The sequence below is a fragment of the Amphiprion ocellaris genome, chromosome 18 (assembly GCF_022539595.1).
Source record: "Amphiprion ocellaris isolate individual 3 ecotype Okinawa chromosome 18, ASM2253959v1, whole genome shotgun sequence".
Lineage (NCBI taxonomy): Eukaryota > Metazoa > Chordata > Actinopteri > Pomacentridae > Amphiprion > Amphiprion ocellaris.
The window spans coordinates 22941810-22948539 of NC_072783.1; the positions used below are offsets into that span (position 1 = coordinate 22941810).

The window sequence follows — 6730 nt, forward strand, 5'->3', positions numbered from 1 at the left end:
TTCACACACAGGCTGGGAGTTATCTGGTTTGGTAGAAACAAAGGAAGCACTTGTCCTGCCTTGCTCAGTGATGAGATCTGTCACAGTGATGTATTGCTCTATAAAGAGTGAAGTGGTGATGCTGGGAAAGATAACTTTTGTGATGATGCTGAGGATAAGGTTCTAAATAGGAACTCAAAGCACCTTAAAGGATTCAGGAGCAAAGGTTTTCTGAAATTACATTTGAGTTACACAGAAACAAAAGATAATTTAAACTGTGTGTTTTTATGGTTTCAGGAGCAGAATTTCAAAAGCTTGACTGAATGGAAACAATACAGAGATACTGTGTTATCTCAGCATGAGTTGTCATATTACTGCACCTCTGTATTGTTGAGTTTTTATGTGGTACATCAGGTAAATGTTGTGAACAGATTGGCTGTTAACACATAACAGATATGAATAATGTGATTGAATATATATGAAATAACAAACATTAGCATTGATTTGAAGTTGCTTCTGTGTCCATTTTCATCTAGACTCACCATTTCACGTTGACCATCAAACGTCAATGCAGGGAAAAACCCATTTAGAAAGAGGCAGAGATACTGATTTGTACACAAACAGAAGCCTAAATAGACCAGAATGCAATGCAATCCCAAGACATGTTCCCTTTAGAGAAAAGAGTAGGCAGGCAATCTACATATAAAAATGTAACCATAGTTGTGTGGAAGAAATTGTGGGGAATATAGAAACCTAAGAAAAATAAAATATACACACTGAGACTAACGGGGCTTTCAGACTGACCACAATGACACTGCTGCACTCTGAAACCTATTATTTCCCAGGGACTGCACAATGACACCAGGGTGTGTTGACATGTTGAGAAAAGCATGCATGTACACAGCAGTGAAATTTCAAATTAGCTGAACTTTGACCTGTGTGTGCTGTAGTGATTACTTGCATGGCAAATAGAAGCAAGGCATCCAGCCAGGCACAGAGGGGAAAACAGAGGAAAAGCTAATGTGTGTGTCTGAGCTCCATAAATTAGTTTAAGTTTGTGTTTGTAACAAGATCTCAGAAAGAAACGTGAAACCTGAATGCCCCGTGAATACTTAAATAAAAGGAGTTAATACAGCTGCAAGCTGCGTTCATACAGCACAAACATTACTAAAATTAGCATAAAAGTGAAATACATCACACCTTTTGAAGCCATTACTTTGACAGCAAAGAAGTGAAATCCGTCACATCATATATATGAAATTACAAGTACAGATGAGAGCAGGCATCATGGCACAATACCCGTCATTAATCCCATGATGTTTTGAATCAGATGCGTTAGGATGAGATGACTATAACTGATTCAGTCTGGGACATGGTGAAACTGATTACCTTACTTCATCTTACATTTATGCGTCTCAACCAGTGAGTGATTCTCTTGCATTTGGCTCATTGAGCAGAGAAACTGTGAAAAACTGGCATTATGAATTGCATTATACATAATTCAATTTGCATTAGGAGCTTGTGTGTGCAGAGTGGATCAGAGTGAATTTATGGCAGTTCGGTGCCATCACTGATTATGTCACCATGGACAGAAACCTCTTAACTAGCTATCATGAGCTCATCTCCCAGCAAGATATCGACACTCTGGATCCAAATTCTTATTCTGGTTGGGTGTTCCCCAGAGCTGTAGTCTGAAAAGGCCAGGAGTTATTTCCATATTTATTGTGCTGCTTCAGTCTCCGATGAATAAATCAAAGGCGTAGCTAATAGCCTTCTACAGATTCCTTAATAAATCTCTGCTTTAATGCGCATCATTAAGTACTCGCTTGTGTGTGAGGTGGCTCAAAATGCCACAAGTACTTTGTTTTCATTTACTAAACAGTCATTTCTAACTCTGCTGGTGCAGTAAGTCCCTCTGTCTTTGTTTCCGTCTCTCTCGCACACTGCTTTCTTGCTGTTATGTGCCTTAACTTTATGGAGGCAGTCTGGGGGTCTTAATCGTGGTACTCTCCCTGATTAAAACCAGTGTACTAAGCCAATTAGGATGTCCACAGGTGGGCAATTAGGGGAGTGAATGTGCAGTATAGAGCTGAAATGGGTCAGACGAGGCTACAGGTCGGGGACACATTCTCCTTTGATTGTGACACACTGCTCCGACATCAGCTGCAACTTCTCCAACAGTCATTAACAACTCCATGGAAAAACAACAATACAAGGAGCTTCAAACTTCATTATGTAGTTAGACAGGAGGCCTTTATAATGTCATCTATAGTGGTATTCATATATTTTATTAACCCACTTCATCACTCCATTGGAGTAAAACAGTGCAGTGGGACCTGATTTCACCAGGAAAAAAGTACTTGGATGCTGAGCTTTGTTAGCTTATGAAGTGTAAGACAATCTGACACTGCTGTAAAGGGCAAGGTGTGATTATTCTACTAATTCTAGAAGCCTTGCATTTTTTTAATGAGTGATTTTTAACAGCAATGATCAATAATGATAAACAAGAAAAGCACTTATAGAGTGCAATACTCCTCCAAGACTGTTCATTCATCAGTTTGTGTTTTCAGAAATCACGGCAACATAGAATCTGGCCATTTAATATAGACTGACCCACAAACTAACAAAATAAATTGTAAAAAATACCTTGCATGAGCACAGGCATGTGTTGTGCATGCATAGCCTACATTATGTACAGATACCGAATTGCGTAATCAAAATATGTAGCAGGTCGAGTGAACTGAAGCAGGTAAATGACACAGCATTCACTTATTGTCATGGTTACGGTGACGCCGTGCCGGCCGCTATATCTCACAGTGGGAAATCCTGAACAAATCCGTGGATCCAGACTATAAGCCGCATCACTGCCTAAATCTAATGAGTTGGTCGTTGTGTCATTTCTGACCTTCCCTGAAAGTTTCATCCAAATCCGTTACTCCGTTTTTGAGTAGTGTCGCATATGGACGGACAGACAGACAGACACAGATTCTCAGACAAATGTACGCTGATCGTCACATAACTCCACCGGATTCCTTGGCGGAGTAAAAAGGGTGTGACAAGTGCATGTTGGTCAATACAGCCAAAGTCCTAGAGCAAGTCTCACCACTTGGCAGCCATCTCTGTGATGCCTCCAGACAGTTATTTCATGCTAACAAGACCAGCCGTCTATCTTAATGAATTTTAGTGGTCACCCAGACAGAAAAACTGTATGTATAGAATTGCCAGTGAAATCTGAGAAAAACAATCTAAAAGGTCTGATTTAGTTTACCTCAAAATAAGGTTCAATCAGTGCTTTTTCTCTGCATTTATTTGACAACGACCGTGCACCGTTTGAAAACATTGTGCTTGTGTCACTACAATAACACAACTGGCTGGATGTTTTCTAGTAAAACTGTTGTAAAGAAAAAATTCCTTTGCAGAGGAGAGGGGTGGGACCATAGACTGTATACAGTGTATGGGTGGGACATGTGTCTTACAACTGCTCTTTGGCATTTGTTCTGTCATAGATTTCAATAATACCTCTAACATAGCTGGCTTAGTTAGAAGGGGAGTTATATTAAGCTTGCTAGTCAATTTTACAGCCCAAACTCAACCGAAATCCGCACATATCTCAATGCATACCGAATTGTCACTTTGTGCCTAAATTTTTCACATTTCCTCCACGAATTAATACAGAAAATTCACAAACTGATGCACAACTATTCAGGCAGATGCTGAAAGGTACTCGTGCTTAATGTGTTACCCAAATATTAATGTAGCCCACCTATCCTTGTTTTATACAGGAAAGGGCCCTGAGTTCTTTTAACATATATGCTCTCGTATGATAAGTCTTATTTGACCTTCTTTAGCTCTTGGATCTCGATAGCGCTTTTAACACTTTAATTCCTAAGCTAAATTATTAATTACAATGTGAAGAATAAACTAGTTTATTGCCCCTTTAAATAAATAACTGCACCAGAAATAGTCAAACTAAAACAACCCCACTGTAATCAAACCCCAAATTTGCGGGAAACAAACACAATCACAAGTCGAAGGTTCACAGTAACCCAACTTCAAAATAACAAAAACTTAAATAATCAGGTTATCAGTATTTACTTTTCTTGAAATGTCCAATTGCCTATTTATTGTGTGCATTCCATTAATAAGTCTTTAACCTGCAATTAAACATTAAAAAAAATCCAAGGTGCAGGCTTGATTCGTGGCCCGGGATTCCACAGAGTAAACTCGGCAATCCTTCACTCAGTAATGAGCAAAACAAAATAAACAGACCTTTGTCCAGCAAACTGTAAATATCCAGTGACTCCTACCTGCCCTTTAGCTTCAGCCCGTAAGCAGATGATCGACGACACACGGCAAACCCCAGCGGAGCTCTTCTTATTTTCCCACGTTGCCAGAGGAACTCTGAGCTTTTCCGGTCACTCAGAGCGCTATCTGGTGTCCTTCTCGCCGTCTCCAGGTCGGAAACAATCCAGGAGAAGATCCGTAGCCACAGTCCGCTTGTAACACTAATTAGCTTAGCCACTCACTCAGCTAATGAATGACAGGATAAGTAACAGAACTTAACTTAGGGTAGAAATTACCTGTCGCTTACCCAGCGGTCTCATTACATGTCCTTTCACAGACTATCTCACCGACGATCTATAGTACAGAATCATGCAAACAAACTCCGTAATATGAGCAGAAAGCTCCAGTGTTCCAGTTTACCTGGTGATCAGGTTAACTGGCGATAGTTGTCGTCTCCAGATGTTTCGTCCGCAGATTCGTCACGATCAGACCTGGATTTACGTGAAATAAAGATACCAGATAAAGAAGACCTCAACGAAAAACGTCGGCATCATTACTTAATAAAGTCTATATCCATGTAAATATCATCTACAGACAGTAAAAAGAAACGTGCGGACCGAAATAAAAAACACGTATTTTTCAAGTACGGTGAGAGGATTCGAAACCACGTAATCCAGCGATAAAATTACGAGACCACCGTTTTACTCATTGTGCTACCGATCAGCTCTGCAAGCATTCTGCTTCATCCATATAGGACACTGTCATTCTGTCAGGTGTTGAACACCTGGTGATCGTTCAGGAAACACGCCCATGTCAACTGGGGATAATCACAACTTAACACAGGCTTCCTGGTTAAGAAGGAGTCAGAAAACTATTTATTGTCTCACCAAGAAAAAACACAACATAGAAGCACGTCCACTGCTGTGTTGTGTGTTTGTTTGTGTGTTCAGTGGAACAGATCCAGAGCAGAACTTCAGGTTTAACTCGGGTTTGTTCTCAGAAACACTCAGACCCTCAGCAGCCTCCCATCAGAACAACACGCAGCAGAACATCAGCTTTATTTGCTAAAATGCATCGGAACAAACTGAGACCACGTTGTTTAAACTAGTCACTCAGAAAACAATAAAAACTCGCTCAGTCATCCGCGTCCTATAACCGTCATTTCAGAGCACTTTAAGCACTGACAATACTTTTTTTTTTTTTTTTTTAAAGGAAGTAACGGGATCCGACCTGGTCAAAACAAACAATATATTTGTGTGATTTGTGTCCTCCCAAACACCCTGGCTGGTTTAGAAATGGCAGAAGATACTTTTAAAGATGTCACAGAGGAAGACTAGTGTGAATTGTGGTGATTGACAGTATTTGATTTAATGACATGTTCCTAATCCACCTTAGAGTACATGTAGGCTAAATATACAAATATGGCAGCACAGTATCTTCAGAGTCCAACAGGAATATCTGTAGCTGTAACGTTCAAGTGTGACTGTAGTCTACTTCAGTACATCCACTAAGTGCTCATGGCTCACTGTGTAGAGCGAATAAACCATTGTTTGTTTTGACAGATCGAATCCCTTTACTTCCTTAAAAAAATAAATAAATATTGTCAGTGCTTAAAGTGCTCTGAATGACGGTTAGGACGTGGATGACTGAACGAGTTTTTATTGTTTTCTGATTGACTAGTTTAAACAACGTGGTCTCAGTTTGTTCCGATGCATTTTAGCAAATAAAGCTGATGTGCTGCATGTTGTTCTGATGGGAGGCTGTTGAGGGTCTGAGTGTTTCTGAGAACAAACCCGAGTTAAACCTGAAGTTCTGCTCTGGATCTGTTCCACTGAACACACAAACAAACACACAACACAGCAGTGGACGTGCTTCTATGTTGTGGGTTTTCTTGGTGAGACAATAAATAGTTTTCTGACCCGTTCTTAACCAGGAAGTTGTGATTATCCCCAGTTGACATGAACGTGTTTCCTGAACAATCACCAGGTGTTAAACACCTGGCAGGATGACAGTGATCCATATGGATGAAGCAGAATGCTTGTAGAGCTGATCGGTAGCACAATGAGTAAAACAGTGGTCTCGTAATTTTATCGCTGGATTACGTGGTTTCGAATCTTCTCACCGTACTTGAAAAAAACGTGTTTTTTATTTCGCTCGCACGTTTCTTTTTACTGTCTGTAGATGATATTTACATGGATATAGACTTTATTAAGTAGTGATGCCGACGTTTTTCGGCGAGGTCTTCTTTATCTGGTATCTTTATTTCACGTAAATCCAGGTCTGATCGTGACGAATCTGCGGACGAAACATCTGGAGACGGAAACTATCACCAGTTAACCTGATCACCAGTTAAACTGGAACACTAGCATCTCCCTGTTTGAAAACATATACGTATCTCTCCTGCAGTCCGCGGTGTTTTTTTTTCTGCATGTACGTCACTTCCGCATTGACAGGTTAAAAGTCACAG

The 6730-nt window shown here is 40.2% G+C and overlaps 1 long non-coding RNA gene across 1 annotated transcript in view; it reads right to left on the reverse strand.

Annotated features, from left to right (window-relative positions):
• Positions 1 to 4703, reverse strand: part of LOC118470130 (uncharacterized) — a 121268-nt gene extending 116565 nt beyond the window's left edge. Inside the window, exon 1 of the long non-coding RNA XR_004847157.2 lies at positions 4287 to 4703. This is a non-coding gene — a long non-coding RNA (uncharacterized LOC118470130). The remainder of the gene's footprint in view (positions 1 to 4286) is intronic.
• Positions 4704 to 6730: the final 2027 nt, after the last annotated feature.